General features: G+C 44.0%; 1 long non-coding RNA gene across 1 annotated transcript; it reads right to left on the bottom strand.

Moving 5' to 3' along the window:
* Positions 1–5,544: 5,544 nt before the first annotated feature.
* Positions 5,545–10,444, bottom strand: LOC138401771 (uncharacterized). The gene is made up of 3 exons (XR_011236549.1): positions 10,054–10,444; positions 9,493–9,619; positions 5,545–5,768 (listed from the first exon to the last, which is right to left on the bottom strand). It is a non-coding gene; the product is annotated as an uncharacterized lncRNA (long non-coding RNA).
* Positions 10,445–10,825: the final 381 nt, after the last annotated feature.

The raw sequence follows: 10,825 nt of genomic DNA, 5'->3' as shown, positions 1-10,825 counted from the left end.
GAGGCCATGTTTTTATTTATTTATTTATTATATTTTTAAGAGACAAGGTCTTGCTATGTTGCCCAGGCTGGAATGCAGTGGCGCTATCAGAGCTCACTGTAGCCTCGAACTCCTAGGCTCAAGCATTCCTCCTGCCTCAGCCTCCTGAGTAGCTAGAACTACAGGCAGGTGCCACCACTCCTGGCTAATTTAAAAATTTTTTATAGTGGGGTCTCACTGTGTTGCCCAGGCTGGTCTTGAGTTTCTGGGGCTGAGCTCAAGGGATCCTCCCACCTCAGCCTCCAAACTGCTGGCCAAGAAGCTGTTTGACGACGATTTGGGATCTTATGCCAGGTAGGGCAAAATTGTGCTTGCTCTTCACTCGGGAATCAGATAAGACAAGGCTACAAACCAACTTAGGTTTCGACAGACTGCAAAATTGCTCCCCTGAGCTTTCAGATCCTTTCTTCATACATACTGCACACCCTGTGTGAATTGCATAAAATCATTTGAATGTTATTCCTACAGGATTCTTTTTTTAACTATAGGAAAAAAGTGAAGAATTGAAGGATTAAAAATGTTCATTCATTCATCCATTTGCATAGGTATTAATAGCAAGTTGTCCACATTTTCCACTCTTATTCTCTCATGAATGTACATGGAGTTTGCCAGAGGCCACAAGACGTGGGCTGTCGCAGTGGAATGAGGCCAAAGCTGAGACGGGGCTCCAGCTGACTTCGGCTGAGCTAGACATTAGAGATTTGCAAAAACGTAGCACAATGCCACTCTTCTTACTATTGGTTTTTGGTTTGCAAAGTATAATTACTTTTCATAAAAATATCTTGTTTATGGTCACATGGAATGGGTTTATCCTTATTAAAGTAAATTAATACATGTATATTTTTTGGTTTCTCAGTTTTATTTCTAATTTGGTAATTATTTCTAACTGTATTGTTAATTCTAATCAATAGATAAAACCCACAGGAACACAAACTCTGGGGTCCTCAGGAAGTTTGAAGAGTGTAAAGTATGTCCTGAAAACAACGTGTTTGAGACCCCTTGCCAAAGGCAATTCGTCACATAGCACACAATTCAAAGCTACAAATACGTGTTGAGTGAACACTGAGTCTTGCGCCTGCCTGGTCCCTCAAACACCACGTTCTCCTGCCCTAAGGGAACCCTTGTTACCAGTTGCTTGTGCCTCATGTCAGGGATATGCAATGACTACATGAGCAAATATGTACATATCATTTTTTAACACAAATAGCATATTATACACACTTTTCTGGACCCTGGTTTATTTTCTTTTACATGTATCTCAGCCAGCTGGCCCATTCTTTGAATGGCTACACAGCATCCCATTTTATGGATGTACCATAATTTATTTAATCATCCCCTTGTCGATGGACGAATGACTATTATGCAAGTTGTTGGGCTTAGTGAAAACTGTGAAACATTAAATGTTCAGTTTTGCCGCTAGTCTTCTAGGAACTCGGCTGTTGATTTCATCTTATCCATTTTTCTATTAATGCAGAAAATCTGAAACCAATTGTATGGCGATTGAGTGAAGATGTGCATTTACATCATTAATCTAATGGATAAGCTTGATTTTTTTTAAACACTTCACTTTCCCTATTTTAGCTCTGACACAGGGAAGCATTATTAGCCACAGTGAAATAAGAGTGAATAGTAGCATGGTATTTAATCCTGTAGCTCTTCAGGTGGGCCTAAATTCTTTCAGGCCCAGGGATTTGGGGTTCTTTTCAACCACGTGGATGGCAGGAAGAGTTTGTGTGTTCTGAGACAAAGTGTGTGGGCCCAGGTGTTGGTGCTGGTTGACTGTCTATAGCTCAGTGTCTACTCCAGAATCTCAAGGTGTATTTTAAGAATTCAGGGCTCTGTTTTCTTGTCCTACAGAACCACTGGACAGTTTCTGCCACAAGGGAGGGGCTCTAAACACTTTTTAAAAATCTTTCTCACAACAGACAAGTTTGCAAGTCCTGAACACAAATTGATGATGTTGGGATTATAGATCTTAAAATTTAAAAGTCTCAACTACTCATATTTAATATGCGAAACACTCACTCTAGCTGGTCATGGTGGCTCGAGCCTATAATTCTGGCTACTCAGGAGGCTGAGGTGGGAGGATTGCGTAAGGCCAGGAGTTCGAGACCAGCCTGGGTTATATAGCGAGACCCTGTAAACATTCATAGTCACTAAAGACATAATACCAGTTACTTCTAATTGCTGCTGAATTAAAATTTTTTCTCAATGTACCTGACTTCAATATTGGATGTCTGCTTTGCATTGGATACTGATTAAATCATAAAAATAAGCTTAAACTTACAGCCCATGAAATTTAAAATTAACAGAATTAGCAAAAGATAAACTGCTGCAAAAAGATTGTCTCATAAGAATGTAAAATTGGCATCTAAATGTCAACCAATTTGAGTAAGAAATGGAGCATGTGAGAAGGATGAAAGGATCAAACTTGCCTAAGCCTAGGTAAAAGTCAGAGGGGCCACAGTCAATGCTAACATGATCCTTTCTCTCCCTCACTCCAATTTGTGTCCTGTCAGATTTATGGGTAAAAATGCATCTGTGAATAAATAAATATTGAGTGCCTACAATTTGCCTTACTTCATGACAATAAATTTTCACCTTTCTTACATTTATTTTTTGGTATCAAAATTCTTCTTGAAGGGTTTTAGTTCAATGATTGCAGGTCTGTTTAAGGGTTGGTCAGAACATAATACTAACATTAAAAAAGCTGATTTTAGAAAGCTGAGACTCTATATGTAAGTGATACAAATATTCCACACATATCTGCGTGTTTAGAAAACATTTAAAAGAACAGGAGAAAACAGAAAAGGCAGTGGATCAGTATGCAGCCTATCAGAGCTAGAAGCTGAGCTCAGGCTAAATTATCTCTTCTGAGATTTTTCAGTCATATGTGTATATTTTTACACTTTGATTTTAATTTGGCTACGGATCTCATGAAGGTCTCAAGTTAGACTTTAGAATTTATCTCTAAAAGTTGATTATTCCTGTAGTCACAGATTGACTGATTTTTTTTGTTTTTCTGGGACCAAGACTTTCCTGGAGATCACTGATAGTCTTGAAAGCACATGATATTCATCAAACAACTTTAAACTTTAAACACACTCTCTGTCATAAACATGCAATGAATTAAAATCTTTAATAAATCCTGAAATTCTCCGAATAGTACAAAACATTGCACTGTGTATATGTATATATATTCTAACATGGCACATATTTAAATAACTAGCTTTAATTAAAAGCATTACTTTATTAAATGCAAACATTTAAAACAGGCATTTATAGCATAACGCAATTTCAGCATTTCTTTACCTTTTTTTTTAATACTCAAAAAAATTTAAGTGGCCTGACCCTCTCTTTCAACCTCTGAGTTTGGGTGGGTAGTGTATTACTATTTAGAGAAGAAATGCTCTGGAAACGTTGAAAGGCTGAATTCCTACACGGAAAAGGAGCTGTTTTTCTGTGGTTTTGTCGTGGGGGACTTGGGGCACGCTGCAGGGCCGTGAACATCTGAACTCGCCAACGAGGTGCAATGCTGCCTGCACGGCTCGCGCTCGTGCCATGTACTCCGACCAGTCACCGTGTGTGTTCCTGAGGTCCCCCAGCTCGTCAGACTTCACCCCAGGGTTGCACAACCTAAGCAATGAGCAAAGCACAACGGACATCCTCCTGCCCTCCCCTCGAGAGGCGACTGTGTTTCGGAAGGGTAGTAAGAACTCTGTTTGGACCCATCGGGATAGAAGGAGGGAGGAAGACAGCATGTAGTCCTTGCTCCATCAAAATACCTCCCTTCTAGGCCCCTGCGTTTGTGGGAGTCCAGCCCGAGGTCCCCTGCCTCTGCTTGGCCCGTAGCCAGGTAGCGGGGACGCTGGAAAATGCCTCCTGGCCCCTGTCACGATTCATTATTCAAAAGATCCCAAACGTTCACTTGGATCATCCTATCAAAGCAGCCCTGTCTTCACCTCCGCCCCCGCCGCGACTCTGCCGCCCGGTTTATTATCTCCGGGCACTTGCCACTAACTTATCTTACGGATTTGTTCATTTTCTTCCCCTGGACTTTGTAGGGTTCCCTCTGACGCCCCAGCAAATTGAGTCGGCTCATACTAGGAGCTCAGTGTGCATATTTTAATATACGAAAGGAAGAATAAACACTTTCCAGACACTTCAGGCGCAGACCCCTCCCGTGGCCCCGTAGGAGGAGTCAGGTTCGAGGTCGCGACTCAAGGGAGTCACGGCAGTTTGGGGGTTCGGGGAGACAGGCCGGAAGGGCCGTACCGACACGCCTGAACGGTCAGGTTGTCAAGGTGACAGCGCTAGGTCGTCAAAGACCAAGGGCGACTGCGCCCCGTTGCCCAGCTCCGATTGGGCACACCTTTTTCTGAATCCCCCTTAGGATTGGCTGAGAGGCGCGGCCCGAGCGCCAGTGCGCCTTACGATTGGCTGGCGCTCGGGTCAGCTTTCCCTGGCACGGCGGCCCGGGCTGATGTAGGGCCAGCCCTCAGCCGGCCAATCAGCGCGCGAGCTGCGTGTGGCGCGTGCGTGTAGCCCGGATCCCTCCGCCACCGGCATCCCGGGAGGGAAAGGGAGGTGACGGTAGGGGACCCGACGGGGCGGGACTGGGCCGGCGGGGTTGTCCTCGGGAAGGCGGAGAGGACGCTGGTTGTGGCAAATAGAGGAGAACCGAACAGCCGAGTAGCTTTGCCCAGAGGAGGCTTCCCCTACTACTAAGGAACCCTCCCACAAATTCAGACTCTCCAGGACGTCCTAAAGAAGAAATAAAATAGGCCGGCTGTGGTGGCGCGCGCCTGCAATCCCAGCACTTTGGGAGGCTGAGGCAGGAGGATTGCTTGAGCCCAGGACTTGGAGGTTGCAATGAGCTATGATGACACCACTGCACTCCAGCCTGGGCGACAGAGCCAGACCCTGCCTCAAAAATAGATAAAATAAAATAACATAAATAGAAATTTTAAAAGAGCACTTACCAAACAAATCATGAAAACAAAGAAATAGAGGACGGCTAATAAAAACAAACACTTAAATTGCCCAAAATGTCCAAAAGAAATGCCCAATATATAATACTTCCCTCTATGCACATGTGCACTCATCAGTTAGTTCCAATTTAATAGTGAGTACATGTGGTGTTTGTTTCTCCATTCTTTAGATACTTCCCTTAGGATAATGGTTTCCATTTACATCCAGATTGTTGCAAAAGGCATTAAGTCACCCTTCTTCATGGCTGAAAACCTACCTAACAGGCACAATGAACACTCTGGGTGATGGACACACTTACAACCCTGACTCAAGCATTACAAAAGAGAGCCTTCTAGCAAAAAACATTTGTACTCCTGTAATACTTCGAAATTAAAAAAAAATGCCCAGTATAGATGATGTAGCCATAAACTGTAAAATGTGGTGGTGGAGCTTTCCAAACAAGGAGCAGCGTTCCTGTGGCCTTTTACTTCCTGCACAGGAGACAGCATAGAAAAGGAAAGGGAAAAATGTGTGTGTGTGTGTAAGTACCTCTTTGCATCTTGTTACACCATCCATCCAATTTCCTTCACCATATGTGCTTGCTTAATATGCTAGAGACTTTGTATAATATTTTTCATGACCCGTTTCCCTGGAAGCCTGGCTTCTGAAGAGGGAACTTAAAACTTACCTAAGAGGAGAAAGAAGCCAAGTCAAGCCAGAGGGTGGAGAGTCAACTCATCTGGTCACTTTTTCCTGCCCTGTTAGAAACAAGCGAGAGAAAAAACCACAGCAAGCTTCAGATGGCTTCCTGGCTGGTGTTAAGTCTCTTTAGGATTAAATGAGGCCTGTGCTTGTGGGAATACCTCTGTTCCCCTATTAGCACTTAGCTAATAAGGATTAGCACCGCCTCAAACCCTTTTATGGTATATTACCTAGTTGTTGGTGATGTTGAATTACAGGGTGTCACACAGAGAGTAGCAGAAATGTAGCTTTTGCCCTCTATGTGTTTGTCTTGAGTCTACCGTGGCAGATTATCTGTGAGCTGTAGAGTACAAGGCATTCATGTAACAAATAGTTACTGTGTGTCTGCCACGTGTGGACACAAGGAGAAAGGTCCCCATTTTCATGGAATTTCATTGTAATGGGGGAGACAGAAGATTACAAAAGTAAACCAATTAATCATCAGGATGATTTAGCTTTGCACTGTGAAGGAAGGAAAACAGGATCGAGAATACAGTGCCGGGGGGGTGTTTAACAGTTGTTGGCTTGCCAAGGCAGGCCTTTGTGGGGGTGACATTTGAACTAATGACAAATGTCTGTGTCAGGTGATCCCAAGAGAAGTGGGCCAATTCATCGAAAATCAATTTGTTGAAAGCCAATTTGCCAAATAATCAATTCACTGAATTGGCAGAATTGTCCAATTTACTAAAAATGGTGTTTTATGGCTTAGTTTTCTTGATTTAGATTTGATGAATAAGAACATGGTCTTCCAACTTTTTCTTGAATATAAGAAAATATAGTTTACGACTAGATTTCTGTTCAGTATGTTCAGGAACACCCAGCCAGAGAACCCTGCGCATCACTCATACGCTTCTTACAGAGCATCCGCTTTGTGCCGGGCTGTGCTTGGCACGAGCTGAACAAAACCGACCAAGATCCCTGCTCTTGTGAAGCTGACATTTTAGGAGGGACTCAGATCACGAACAGGTAAACATAGACAGTAAATTTCAACACTGCAAGGAATAACCGAGTCCATTCTCTTTATAAAAAATGGGAACAAGGCAGACAAGATGACAGCGTCTCTTGGCACCTCTCCAGTCCTGGGTCCACCCTCCCTCCCCAAAGGCCGTCACTGTGGGCAGTTTAATGGATATCTGTACTAGTTTCCTAGGGCTGCTGTAACAAATGACCACAAACTGGGTGGGTGAAAACAACAGAAATTGTATCTTCTCAGTTCTGGAGAGCAGAAGATGGAAATCATGGTGTCAGCAGGCCTCTGGGGGTGAGGGTGTTGTGGGATCCTTCCTTGCTTCTCTGGCTTCTGCTGGCTCTTGGCATTCCTTGGCTTGTGGCTGCATCACTCTAGTCTCTGCCTCTGTGTCACATGGCATTCTCCTCTGTGTCTCCTATAAGGACACGTGCCATCAGAGTAGGGCTGGCCCAGGCAATCCATGTCAAGAGCCTGAGTTACACCTGTAATGCTCTTTGTCCAAATAAGGTCAAAGTCACAGGTTGCAGGTGGATGTATCTTTTGGGAGGAGGCCACCACTCAACCCACTACGATATCCTTCCAGTTCTTTCTCTTCATATGTATGTTATTGTATAGAAAATATATATTATATATGCCAACGAAGACATTTTTTTTTTTTTTTTTTTTGAGACAGAGTCTCACTCTGTTGCCCAGGCTAGAGTGAGTGCCGTGGCGTCAGCCTAGCTCACAGCAACCTCAAACTCCTGAGCTCAAGCGATCCTCCTGCCTCAGCCTCCCGAGTAGCTGGGACTACAGGCATGCACCACCATGCCCGGCTAATTTTTTCTATATATATTTTTAGCTGTCCATATAATTTCTTTCTATTTTTAGTAGAGATGGGGTCTCGCTCTTGCTCAGGCTGGTCTCGAACTCCTGAGCTCAAACGATCCGCCCACCTCGGCCTCCCAGAGTGCTAGGATTACAGGCGTGAGCCACCGCGCCCGGCCGCAACGAAGACATTTTTAAACACCAATGGTGTCTTGTATGTATCTTTCTGCAACTGTACATATTCTCTTTTTTAATTTTATTTTTTCTTTTTTTAAGCAGTGAGAAAGGGAAGCGCAGAACGAGGAGTTTGATCTGTAACTGACTGTGAGCCCTCAATGGAGAAGTCAGTGCCCCGGATCAGCCTAGTCATAGCCTTCCGCAAATTGCTTTCTCTCCCTCAACAACCTCTTTGAGAACAGTCTTCTTATTTTTAGCTGATGTACACGGTATTGCACAGCATGCATTATAATATACTTTATTGGCCATTCCCCCACTGAAGGACTTCAGTATGTTTCCAATGTTTTACCCTGGGCTTGGTGAAGTGAAATAGTTATTATGGGGTGGCTGTGTCAGCAGCTGCTGTCAATGGTGGTGCAGTGTCTTCATGCCCCTCTGTGCCTCCCTCCTGCTCCCTCTTCATCACTGCTTTGGTTAAACTCAGGTAAAAGCAAGTTGAGGCTAGAACTCGTTCTCATCTAGTGTGGCCTCCATGTAGTCCTCATCCAATCCAGCAGCACATCCTGCTGTTTCTACCTTCCAACATAGGTAGGTCTATGTATATGTATTAATAGCTATTCACAGATTTATATTTATATAAAAATAAATTGATATATTTATATGTAGGTATATAGAGCTGTAGATAACTATTGCCCACTTGCTGTGATATCTCATGTGAACTTTCGAAATATCTCTTAGCAGGTCTCCCCACTTGTGCTCCATCACCCCCAAATCTAACTGCACTCAATGACCACACAGCAGCCAGAATATTCCTTTCAAAATGTAAGTCACATCACTTCCCTACTCAAAACCTTCCACATGGCATCTCACCACACTTTGATTGAAACCTAAAGTCCTTACCACCTGGCCTCCCAAGGCCTTTAGAAATTCCTCGAAGGTAGTAGGGGGATATGTGGCCTTTGCACTTGCTATGCCCCCTGAAGGCTCTTGCCAAAGATCCGCACTGGGCTGGATGTGTCACTTCATTTAGGTCTCGGCTCATGTTACTTCATTAGAAAGGCCCCTCCCTGACCACGTTTCTAAAACACCCTCCCCCATCCCCTTGGCACACTCTTTCCTCTTACTCTCCTTTTATAAAACTATATATACATAGTCTCCCTCACCCACTCTAATGTCAGCTTCTCATGTGCAAGGAATTTGTCTGTTTTGTTCATTGCATCTTTTTTTTTTTTTTTTTTGAGACAGAGTCTTGCTCTGTCGCCTAGGCTAGAGTGCCATGGCGTCAGCCTAGTTTACAGCAACCTCAAACACTGGGGCTCAAGCCATCCTCCTGCCTCAGCCTCCTGAGTAGCTGGGACTATAGGTATTGCATCACCACCTCTAGCTAATTTTTTCTATTTTTTTTTTTTTTTTAGTAGAGATGGTATCTCACTCTTTTTCAGGCTGGTCTCAAACTCCTGACCTCAAGGGATCCTCCTGCCTTTGCCTCCCAGAGTGCTAGGATTACAGGCATGAGCCACTGGGCCCAGCCTGTTCATTGCTCTTATATCTCCAGTACTAGAAGAGTGCCTGGTACATAGTAGCTGCTCAATAAATAAACACATGTTAAATAAATGAATGAATTTATATTCTTTTGGTTTGAAGCCAATTCAAGAAGTTAGGATTCTTGGGAAAACATGGCAAAGAACTTCCTTTTTACCTTCTCTCACTGTTAATTGTCACTGCTTAGTTTCCACACCTTTAAGAAAATGTTGGGTAATGGGTAAAGAACAAGGAAAGGTTCCCACCTGGGCTGCAGGACTGGCCAACAAGTCCTCACCTCTTGTCAGTCAGGTGTTTGGTAAATCCCAGGCTGTGATCGTCTGGCTCACACACGTTCAGGCTCCCAAACTGGATAATTCGGATGAAAAGAGACTGAAATGGAAAGTCAGAAGATGTAGACGGGACACGTGGGCCTGGTGGGGCACAGTAAGGAGTACAGACTCATCTCTAAGGAGTGGAAGCCATTGCCCAGCTCCAGTCAATTGTTGCCACAGTTGTCTGATGTTGCCAGAATGTCTGAGTTCCCAAACAAAGCCAAAAATCTAGATTTTAATGTGACAACTCCTAAATTTAACCATTAAGTCAATAAGACAGTCAAAACAATCTTTAAAACACTGGGAGCATACAAAACACACTTGAGGCAGAATCCACCTTGTGGAGCCACTTGCTGTCTGCGACCTTTAATGGAAGCCATTTAATTTTAAAATCATGGCGCCTGTTCCATCCTCTGTCCTGGGGAACCCTGAGACATGGGAGCTGTGATGGACAGATCCTGGCAGGGGGCTCTGACCCCTCTTAGTTCTTACCGTTGGTTTCATATTTCAGTCCAGCTGGCCTGGGCCATCGCACGTGGGTGATGAATGTCTCCAAGTTTCTCCCACAGGAAAGCATAGGAGAAATGACCTTTGATGACTGCTTCAGTTAGAATGCTTTTGGCAGCACACTGTGACACTCGACTCCCAGTGGCTTAAGCCAGGAGCATATTTATTGTTTAACCAACCAGAAGTCCAGGGCTAGGCCAGCAGCGGTTTGCTTTGGCAACTCAGTGGGAGGATTCAGGATTTCCCCCCCTCTGTTCCACCATCCTGTTTCTTTTTTTGAGCTTGTTTCTTAGGGCGACAAAATATCTGTTTTCCCCCCTTCTGTTCCACCATCCTGTTTCTTTCTTTGACTTCGTCCCTTACGGCCACAAAATACCTGTCGCAGCTCCACGCAAAAGACCCTCCCTCGCGAGGTAGCGGGAGGGAACTGTTTTGCTGAGGCACCTATAAAAGTCTTCTTGCGTCTCATTGGTCTGAACCTGGTCACATGCCCACTCCAGGCCAATCATCACCCAAGGAGAAAGAGGAGCGTTGTGATTGGCTTAGACCTGTGGGTCTTTAAATTGGGGCACTTTTGCCCTTGGAGTAGACAAAGACTTACCAAGGGATGTGGAAACACAGATTCTTTTAGTGCAATTAATTTACAGACCCTCAACCTCTTATGAACTTGGTCTTTACAAATGCCAGAGAAAGAATCTGTCTTCTCAATTGCTCTTTGCTGACTTAACTATAAAAGAAGCTTACTCATAACTCATCC

The sequence above is a fragment of the Eulemur rufifrons genome, chromosome 21 (assembly GCF_041146395.1).
Source record: "Eulemur rufifrons isolate Redbay chromosome 21, OSU_ERuf_1, whole genome shotgun sequence".
NCBI classification, from domain to species: Eukaryota; Metazoa; Chordata; class Mammalia; order Primates; family Lemuridae; genus Eulemur; species Eulemur rufifrons.
The sequence above is the reverse complement of the archived record's forward strand: the minus strand, read 5'-3'. Positions and strand labels throughout refer to the sequence as shown.